This window comes from Cherax quadricarinatus, chromosome 22 (assembly GCF_038502225.1).
Source record: "Cherax quadricarinatus isolate ZL_2023a chromosome 22, ASM3850222v1, whole genome shotgun sequence".
In the NCBI taxonomy this organism is placed as follows: domain Eukaryota; kingdom Metazoa; phylum Arthropoda; class Malacostraca; order Decapoda; family Parastacidae; genus Cherax; species Cherax quadricarinatus.
In genome coordinates, this window is record NC_091313.1 from 31,067,173 (window position 1) to 31,078,540 (window position 11,368).

The window sequence follows — 11,368 nt, forward strand, 5'->3', positions numbered from 1 at the left end:
TCCGAAAGTTAATCTGTTGGTCCTTTGATAAATGAAACAGTAGCATCAAAACTATTTACTTTGAAATCTTTAGTCATGTTGAGACCAATTAATTCATATATTAGATCAATGGTCCTGACATGAGACACAGACGCGGCCTAACAGTTGAGGTCAATATTTTGACTAACCATTTAGATACATTATAGACCGTAGATAGTTTTAAAATGCATATTAAATGAAGAATTAGATACCTGTGCAACATCTGTTTATCTGAAGACGTTTTGCCATCCAGTGACTATCAATACAAGGACACAATGTGAAGAAACGTCATTAAATAAAGATACCCAGATGTCGCACGTGTCTAATTATTCATTTTATCTGTATTTTATAATATTCATTAACAACTGCATATTAAATATGCCTGAGGGTATCCCTCGCAATATTCCTCACTGGGAAGTATTCGCTGCGATATTTCTCACATTCATATTAATTAGAAAATATATACACGCATTTATAATCTTTTTACTTAAAATGACCTAATGTAAAATGCCTAATATACGATTCCGCTGTGATCTTAGATCGTTTAGAAAGTGACGCACGAAAACTCACAAGGCAATGGTTGCTTGCTGACGGACCTGTCAGTCAGGTGTTACAACGCTGATTACAGTGCCAGTCAGGACACTAGACCGCAAGAGGGTCGTAGAGTAAAAGAAACATAAAATACAAAGGAGGAATATTTACACGCAACATTGCGGTATCGATCCACTAAGCAAGTCTTTACTTAAGTGCTTGCGCCGGCCCGGTCCTCCATGGACTGATATATACTTGTACTCAGAATGCTCAGGCTTCGTCTAATCTTTTACAAAAATGTTCCATGAAGGCAGCAATAACCTCAACAAGGCTGCCCCAGCGCTAATTCCATGTTACTGGAGATCTAGAGGCGATATTTTGCAACCCTTCTGTAATCATATATAATTCCATCCTCACACAACGCCAGCTGGACGTGGATCCTCAGCCAGGAAGATCACAGCATTCCCAGAGCTATGAAAGTTGGAGAGGAACCGATGTTGGTGGCGGTGGTGGGGATGTGTGACTTGGTGTTGGTGATATGTGGTGGTGTTGGTGATGTGTGGTGGTGGTGGTGATGTGTGGTGGTGGTGATGTGTAGTGGTGGTGGTGATGTGTAGTGGTGGTGGTGATGTGTGGTGGTGGTGATGTGTAGTGGTGGTGATGTGTAGTGGTAGTGGTGATGTGTGGTGGTGATGGTGCGTAGTGGTGATGGTGATGATGCGTGGTGGTGATGATGCGTGGTGGTGATGTGTGATGTTGGTAGTGGTAATGTGTGGTGGTGGGGGTGCTGCTGCTGGTGGTGTTGCTAGTGGTGGAGCTGGTGTTTGTTGTGATGCTGGTGGTAGTGATAGTGGTGGTGGTGGTTGGTGGTGGTGGTGGTGGTTGGTGATGGTGGTAGTGCTGGTGGTGGTAGTGCTGGTGGTGGTAGTGCTGGTGGTGGTAGTGTTGGTGGTGGTGGCTGGTGGTGGTAGTGCTGGTGGTGGTGGTGGCTGGTGGTGGTAGTGCTGGTGGTGGTAGTGGCTGGTGGTGGTAGTGCTGGTGGTGGTAGTGCTGGTGGTGGTGGTAGTGCTGGTGGTGGTAGTGCTGGTGGTGTAGTGCTGGTGGTGGTAGTGCTGGTGGTGGTAGTGCTGGTGGTGGTGGTTGGTGGTGGTGGTAGTGCTGGTGGTGGTAGTGCTGGTGGTGGTAGTGCTGGTGGTGGTAGTGCTGGTGGTGGTAGTGCTGGTGGTGGTAGTGCTGGTGGTGGCTGGTGGTGGTAGTGCTGGTGGTGGTAGTGCTGGTGGTGGTAGTGCTGGTGGTGGTAGTGCTGGTGGTGGTGGTGTTAGCAACGAAGGGACTCAACAATCACAGGTATAAGGGCTGGGAACACTTGACGTATCTTAAATAAACTGATGACTGTTGATGTCAAAAAGGTGACTAGCCTCAGCAACATCACAATCATCAACTTATTCCCATTCATCCTCTTCCTCATCCTCATCTCATTCTTGCTTTTGCTCCATTTCTTGCTACAACTGCTACTACGATTTCTACCCCTGTTCCTATTACTACCCCTGCTTGTACTACTGCTACAGTTACTATTCCCGCCCTTATTACTACTACTACCACTACTACTACTAGTCTCCCACTACTAAAATTTTCTTATCAGTAACATGTAAATTTTATCTTTTTATCATTTAATCATTTAATAAATAAAGTGCGGAAAGAATACCTCAAAACACTAACATTATTACTAATAAATTCCTCAACCAGTCATAAGGGAAGATAATTTATGGTTAATTATAAACTAATAACCAAATTAAATAATATAAATACTGTAGCCCAAAGCTAATGTAGATTTATTATTATTATTATTATTATTATTATTATTATTATTGTTTCATTTATAGGGGAAGCGCTAAAATCGTAGAGTTCATACAGCGCCTGGGAAAAAGAAAGTAATCTGGATTGACCCTAGAGAGGAGAGGGACAACTCCAGTGCCTTGAATCCAGAGTCGTTCACCAGCATAAAGGTACCCTGAGGGAAAAGCTAGTCAAGGACAAATATGAGAGAGTGAGTGAGTTTACCTCTAACTCATTCCATTTATTTACTACCCTGAGGCTGAAAAAATATTTCCTAGCATCCTTGTGGCTCATCTGTGTCTAAAGTTTCTATTTATGACCTCTCGCCTCTATGCCTGTGTCAAAAGCTCTGACTGTCTTGTAAGTCGTGTGCGTGTGTGTGTGTGTGTGTGTGTGTGTGTGTGTGTGTGTGTGTGTGTGTGTGTGTGTGTGTGTGTGTGTGTGTGTGTGTGTGTGTGTGTGTGTGTGTGTGTGTGTGTGTGTGTGTGTCAGTTGGCTGGTACGGTGACACTGGTATATTTATTGCCTTTTTTTTTTTAAGGAACGTGGACACACTGGGCGGCTCATCCAATGATTGATGGTTTGTTACTCAGGTTGACGAGCCCGTGTGGGAGGAGGTAGTTGAGGCGTGTGATTGTGATGGTGTGTGATTGTAGTGGAGGTACGGCAAGATGGTGATGGTTGTGATGATGTGGCGGTGTGGTGAGCGTGGTACTGGTGTGTGATGATAATGGTGATAGTGGGGGAACTGTGCAGCTTACAGAGCACTGCCACCCTAAGATCATTCATTGAGGAATATGAGTCGCAGTTCCGTGGCTGCAACACTTCGCTGGTCACCCACACTTCAGAGAAGAGGCTTTAGATGACGTTTCGGTCCGTCCTGGACCAATGTCAAGTCACAACTGAGCCAGAAAAGACAGAAAACATATTACAACAAAGAACAGAGTAGCTGCTTCGCCCAGGATATGAGAAAAGAAAAGCACACCAATAGGCCTACTGGCCAATGCCAATTAGAACGAAGAGGAAAGTAAAGAAAAGGCCGCTACAGCAAAGATGAGGAAAATACATGAAGGGAGCTTATGACAAAATATGACATAAAACACATCAGTATTACGAAGTACAATGCTCAAACAGAACCAGGATTGACAGGTAGACAATAACAAAAGGCATCAAGTGGAAATAAAAACACTGGTAACTTCGAACCCTTTTAATGCAACGTTTCACGCAAGGTGGGATTTATCAAGCGTGTAAATTTTGAATTGGTAAGACTATCCCATGGCAGGGGTTATGTGGTTTTCTTGCAAACGGGTTATTGCGATTTCGTATCAAGCACATATATGATAAAGTCCAGCCTTGAACGAAACGTTGTATTCAAAGAATTCTCTTCTTATACTGAGAACTATTTAACGAGAAGAACTATCTATCCGCTGAGAAGAACTATCTACTGAATAGAGCATGATTCCAGAGGTGAGGTAGGGTAGACTAACCCTTAATGGAGAACCTCCTCCATAACAATTACTGGAGAGAGAGAGAGAGAGAGAGAGAGAGAGAGAGAGTGGGAGAGGGAGATCCTCGTCCCGCTGTACAACGTGAAACCTTCCTGATTTCATTCGCAGTGCTCGTCGAGACTGACTCCTCCACTGCGGAGCCACTGAGGCAAACCGCTACCATAGAACACATTCTATGCGACAGCTTTTGTCTGCCTGCCCCATTTGCCCTTCCATTACATATAACCCAGACAAGTCCCGGACACAAGTAGAACTCTACGTCCTTGTGTCTGGAATGTAGAATGGCCAACCACTCCTAAATTTTCTGGGCCACAAGGATGAACCATGGCAGACTGCCAGGGCTTGAAGCATGCTCTACGAGCCAAAGTATATAATAATCAAGAACACACTATAACCAGAATCAGAACGAGGACATATGCATGCATGCATATATATGTCGTGCCGAATAGGTAAAACTTGCGATTTTGACTTGTATAGCAACGCTTTTCTTGCCGAATAAAGCAAGCGAAAATTTGGGTATGCAGTAATTTCGCAAAAATCATTCTGAACCTAACGAAAATAATATATTTCATTGTGTTTATCATTAAATTATTGTAAACTTATCTAAAATATATTTAGTTGGATTAGGCTAAATTAAATTACGCTTGTTATAATGTGGTTAGGTAAGTTTTCTAAGGTTCTTTTGGTACAAAATTATTAATTTTTATACTAACATAAAAGAAAAATATATCTTTAAACGTATAAGAGAAAATTTTAGAAAGTCCGAACCACCTCAACAACCCCTCCTCAGCCCTCTGAATAATAGTTTTGGCAATCCCGCACCTCCTCCTAATTTCCAAACTATGAATTTTCTACATTATATTCACACCATACATTGCCCTCAGACACATCTCCACTGCCTCCAGCCTTCTTGTTGCAACATTCAAAACCCATGCTTCACACCCATATAAGAGCGCTTGTATAACTATACTCTCATACATTCCCTTCTTTGCTTCCATGGACGAAGTACTTTGTCTCTGCAGACTCCTTAGTGCACCACTCATCTTTTTCCCCTCGCCTATTCTATGATGCACCTCATCTTTCAAAGACCCCATCTGCTGACACGTCCACTCCTAAATATCTAAATACATTCACCTCCTCCATATTCTCTCCCTCCAACCACATATCCAATCTTTCGTTACCTAATTTTTTTATCCTCATCACCTTACTCTTTCCTATATTCAGTTTCAAATTTCTTCTCTTGCATACCCACCTAACTTATCCACCAATCTCTGTAACTTCTCTTCAGAATCTCCCAAAAGCACAGTGTCATCAGCGCGTGTGTTTGTACTCACCTAATTGTGGTTGCAGGGGTCGAGACTCAACTCCTGGCCCCGACTCTTCACTGATCGCTACTAGGTCCTCTCTCTCTCTCTGCTTCCCGAGCTTTGTCATACCTCGTCTTAAAGCTATGTATGGTTCCTGACATCACTTGCTAGGCTATTCCACTTCCTGACGACTCTGAAGAAGTACTTCCTAACATCCCTGTGACTCGTCTGAGTCTTCAGCTTCCAATTGTGACCCCTCGTTTCTGTGTCCCCTCTCTGGAACATCCTGTCTCTGTCCACCATGTCTATTCCACGCATTATTTTGTATGTTATCATGTCTCCCCTGACCCTCCTGTTTTCCAGTGTCGTCAGGCCGATTTCCCTCAACCTTTCTTCGTAGGACATTCCCCTGACCTCCGGAGCTAGCCTTGTTGCAAACCTTTGTACTTTCTCTAATTTCTTGACGTGCTTGACCAGGTGTGGGTTCCAAACAGGTGTCTTGAACGATTCCTTACTAAGGTATCGGAACGCTATTCTCAGGTTTGTCAGGCGCCCATGTGCTGCAGCAGTTATCTGATTGATGTGTGCCTCCGGAGACGTGCTCGGTGTTATGTTTACCCCAAGATCTTTCTCAAGTGAGGTTTGCAGCCTTTTTCCACCTAGCCTATACTCTGTCTGCAGTCTTCTTTGCCCTTCCCCAATCTTCATGACTGCATTTGGCAGGGTTGAATTCGAGAATCCAGTTGCTGGACCACGTGTCCAGCCTGTCCAGGTCTCTTTGTAGTCCTGCCTGATCCTCATCCGATTTAATCCTTCTCAATAGCTTCACATCATCTGCGAACAGGGACACTTCAGAGTCTATCCCTTCCACCATGTCATTCACATACATCAAAAATAGCACTTGTCCTAGGACTGACCCCAGTGGGACCCCGCTCGTCACAGACGCCCACTGTGATACCTCATCACGTACTATGACCCGTTGTTGCCTCCCTGTCAGTTATTCTCTGTTCCATTGCAGTGCCCTTCCTCTTATACGCGCCTGATCCTCCAGCTTCTGCACTAATCTCCTGTGAGGAACTGTGTCGAAGAACATCCTGCAGTAAAGGAAAATGCAATCAACCCACCCCTCTCTCTCATTTCTTACTCAGTTATCTTGTCATAAAACTCCAGAAGGTTTGTGACATAGGATTTGCCTTCCATGAATCCGGGCTGGTTGTTTATACTCTTGTTTCGTTCTAGGTGCTCCACCACTCTCCTCCTGATAATCTTCTCCATGACTTTGCATATTATACACACGTCAGAGACACCGGTCTGTAGTTTAATGTGTGTGTGTGTGTGTGTGTGTGTGTGTGTGTGTGTGTGTGTGTGTGTGTGTGTGTGTGTGTGTGTGTGTGTGTGTGTGTGTGTACATAAATGCATAAGAAACAACAATTCATACTTGCTCTCGTATAATGCCCAAGGTGCCCTTAATGAGCATATCACCACGGGACGAGCCCAGGTCATTATCAGTGTAGGACGATGTCACTCATATCTGAGATCTCCACCTACCTGGGCCTACTTCTCTCCACACAATTATGAGGCTCCTACCAGCCTCTCCATATCCTCTCCTACTTTACTTATTTCCTGTAGATTATAAAGACAAGTACTTGGAAACGCTAGACATCGTCTTACCTGCACAGTAGACATATTTGGTTGAGCCTAATAGATCCCACCTAGTGTTAGTCCAAGTTATAGGCAGGAGATAGCAATATACATTGTAGTCGTTAGTAAATACATAAGCATATAACAGGGAAACACTTACAGCATGTTTATATTTTTGTGCATACCTGACTAATGTGCGTTCTACCCTCCTGTCTACAACTGTGTTACCACCAAGCAGCCTGCTGCGCAGGCGGAGCATTGTCTAAAGTTCCCAATTACTGCCTCTGTGTCCTTGTACAACTTATCGGTAATCCCATACCATCTACCACTGCAGCTTCTCAAACACTACATATAATGGCTCCTTTATGTAGAGAAAACCTAGACCCAATTAAAGCCTACAGTCCCCTTAACAGACATAATTTTCTTCGTACTTGTCTTCTTGAAATGGTTCTTTCTCGATCTTTTCTTCAGCTCATTTGTTACCCCCCAGCAACCTTTCCACTGAAACCTGCTGAACCCTCCGGGAAGGCTTCCTCCGGTAGGCTTCAAAGAAGCTTACCGGAGGAAGAGACTACAGACTTAAATAGCTGCACTGTAACCTGAGTAACCCTACCTAACTTTTATCTCACAGAGATTACGAATAGTCTAGGTTATACAAAATATGCAAATTTTTTGTACCATTGTGGACATAATTCTAATATATTTTGCTATTACTTCTTATTCTTCCCTCTTTCTCTCATCGACTTGTGTTCTGACACTTTATTCTCTATCTCTGCCACTTCCTTATTTTCAGAAATTCCGTCATTACTCAGTTCGCCTAGACTCCGCCGTTAATCCCCCGTCACTATCTGTGCTAGGACAAGTATTAACCTCCCCCCCCCCCATAAATATTAACAATCAACTCTCCCACTACCTGTCAGATAGGCCACCCTCTGACATGGTAATTCCCAAGTAATAGTAACTTCAGCTCTGCGGGAGCGAAATGTAATGGAGCACAGAGAGCTACTGAACCGATTATGAATTCTTAATAATACCCTCATCGCCCTACTGAAATCTACCAACTCACAATAACAGATTTTATAACCTGGTGTACAATAGCCGCCCTGTGTGGTGGGATATGGCAAGGAAAAAAATAACCAGCTTTTTTTTCCACGGTGTGATTATCACAGAGTAGAGAATAATACACTGCTTGATGTACCCACTGTCTACTACCCAACGTCCACCAATATACCTCCTCAGTCATTATATCATCCACAACACTGATTTTTTGTAATTCAAGGCGATTTCCCAGTAGATGTTCTCAGTACACTTATTGCTTCAAGATATCCACTTTTCAACTCACTCAAAACCCAAACTAAGTTAAGTTGGTTGGTTAATTTGGTTTACAGCCTTGTGACGTACATCAGCACGGTAGTGTGTTTGATGTGTATTATTTCTCCACGCTCATGTAGTATTGAATTAGTGCTAGGAAATACTGTTGTTGCAATTACTTTAGTAAATGTGGGTATATTTGTACGTATTGTATATTTTGTGAATGTGAATTCAGTTCAGTAGTATTTTATACTACTTAATATTTAGTAGAGAAATAATTAGAAGCACAAGCTGTATGAAATTTTCTAAATACTCGTGGATATAACCGAATATATGTCACCAGTCCTTTGTCAAGTGACGAACGGGCGTTAAGCTGTGGCTGAGTGACGAGTAGAAAGGTAATTGGCCACATACGCTTATAAGGGTTAGAGATCTCTGGCTTCTTACACAAACACCTAGTTGGCTATACACACTTATTATTATTATTATTATTATTATTAAAAAAGCGCTAAACCACAAGGGTCATACAGCTCATGGGAGGTTAGAGATCTATGACTTCTTACACCAATACAGGCCAACTCACACCTATTCTGATTCACTTTATTTGTACGAGGTGTGTCACTTAACACACTAGAAGTTAGTCCCTGAGCAGGAGTCTCTCTGCACTTCCTGACATACATATTGCAGACATACTGGCTTGTGCACTTTTTTCCCATAATGTTTCTCTCTTTCTTTTGCACATTGGACTCTTTGGACTATGTACTCATGTACTGTCTTTGATTTACCTACGTGACCTTCCTGTTCCCGGGGCTGAAGTTTCTGAAGGCGGTACGAGTATGACTCTTCCTCTGCTTTTCCTACGTTTCTAGTCAGACATTGTTGGTTTTATCTAGAACATGGAGAATGTACAAAATACCTGAATTATACATTTCACATTTCTTACTAAGTTTCAATAAAGTTTTACATTCATTTTTCCTTATTGTTATTAACTGTTAAAATCGACGTATGTTATAGTTTGCCACACAAACCATAAACAGGCCCCTGTCAGGATGGAAGACAAACTACTTATCTGAGTACAGTTTTTTTTTTTTTAACCAACCAATGAACTAAACAATTGTCATTAAGGCTACATTTCACTTACTCGTCTCCAATCAGGAATACTTTAATCCACAAGATTTAAAATAAACTCCTAACAAGTAAACAATGAGATACATACCTCAGAAAGGGTCAGACTCGCTACCCTAACAGTAAAAGGAGTATGCTGGATATACCAGTGTGTGTGTCGGGAATAATACCAAGAATATCCAATAAAATAGGCTTGTAAATTTAAATGAATTGAAAAGTCAAAATAAATTATCGTCAATGTTTCAATAGATATTAAGAAATTACATAGATAAAGAGGCAAATTAACACTTGAGGAACGAGCTCTAAATTAAACCAGCTTTAGTGTGTTTATTAAGGCCACACTGGTAGTAATTCTTTTTGCACTAAAATTAAATCTCTGGTTTTAAATGGTCCACAACTATACCAGTTAAATGCCAGGCTATTTAACAGCATCAGCTCCTGCAACCCCACACCCCTGGCATCCTCCTGTTCACACCCCTGGCATCCTCCTGGCATCCTCCTGTTCACACCCCTGGCATCCTCCTGCTCACACCCCTGGCACTCACAAGCATCCTCCTGCTCATACCACTGATACTCGCAAGCATCCTCCTCACACCACTGGCACTCGCAAGCATCCTCCTACTTACATCACTGGCACTCGCAAGCACTCTCCTGCTCACACCACAGACACTCGCAAGCACACTCCTGCTCACACCAATTACACTCGCAAGCATCCTCCTGCTCACACCCGTCACTGGTCTATACAGATTTCTCCAAGGCCAATTATTTCTTTATGGCTAAATCGTGTATTTTTATGGCTAAATCCTTTACTTTTATTACTAAAACATGTTTTTTATGACTAAAACCTAGTTTTATGACTCATATTTATATTTTTATGGTTTTTTTTTCTTCCAACGACCTATCATGGTCTATACAAAAATTTTAGTGCTTGGCTTTACACACTTAACATTTTCTGTGGGAAATAATGTCAATGGTGTGGAAACCGAGCTTTGGCATTTTTCAATCTCAAAATTCCACCATCTCCTTGAAACATTACCCTCCTTCCTCCCCCCCCCCCAGGAAGGTTTCTAAATACAGGCAGTGGATGTGTTAGAGAGTAAGTAGTAGGTTCGCCGGTACTGTCCCGGCCCGGGTCTTTTCCAGATGGTGACCTGGCTATAACCTGTCACTGTAGCCTGGTAGTCTCCGCCTGCGTGTTCCTGCATTTCTTGATATTACTCCAGTTGCTTTTTCTTGTACTTTCGATATCCTACTTTCCATGTTCCTGTGCGGTACAATAAATAATGACAGTCTTTCGGAAATAGGAGCTACCTCACTGGTTGGTGTAATGAAGGGTTATCTGAAGTTGGGATGGTGTTGCAGCGACTATAATTCCCTGCTACCAGCACTGACCAAACAGATCGATACCATGCCTAACCCTTCTAGGGTAGGGTAGGTGCCTGAGCCCGAGCCTTTAGCTCATAAGACTGTCATTTCCATTAGCCCCCTTGGGGCGGGGATGGCAGACCAGAGAGGCCTAGCTTGTGGCTAGGCCTGGGGACAGTTGGTCCCAAAGATGAGGAGGTACTTGTGCCTCCTCCCATGGGAGACTTAGGTCTCAGACACTCCCTAAAGAGGGAGTCAAGGCTGGGCCACCACTTGGAAAAGGCCAGGGCCGGGAGAATACCGGCTAATATTTAATAATAATAACTGACTAAACATTCTCGCACCGGCAGGCACTGACCAAGCACTTCCACCACAGAAGTAACCTCGTCTCAGCAAATCTTAAGCCTACATTAACTTACTGCATATTTCTAAGCCAAACCTGTCTCCCGTTCGCTAAAATATTACAACTTACATACATCGGTCTACATAAAAATTGTTCTCGGTGTACGTCAGGTTCATTGTATATCACTTGTGAACGATGTTTTTTACATATATTTATCACTAGTGTCAACTCTGAAATATTTGTGTGTATTGTTTTACGTATGTTAATTTATGCACAACGGTTATAGTACCATATTTGATGACACAAACGTCGTGCACTCTAGTTTTACTAATGAACATAGCTTGACATATATGCATAGAACATATATATATATAAAATATATA

At 42.6% G+C, this 11,368-nt stretch overlaps 1 protein-coding gene across 1 annotated transcript in view; it reads right to left on the reverse strand.

Moving 5' to 3' along the window:
* Positions 1-11,368, reverse strand: part of LOC138853074 (uncharacterized) — an 838,210-nt gene that overhangs the window by 461,740 nt on the left and 365,102 nt on the right. The window lies entirely within an intron of this gene.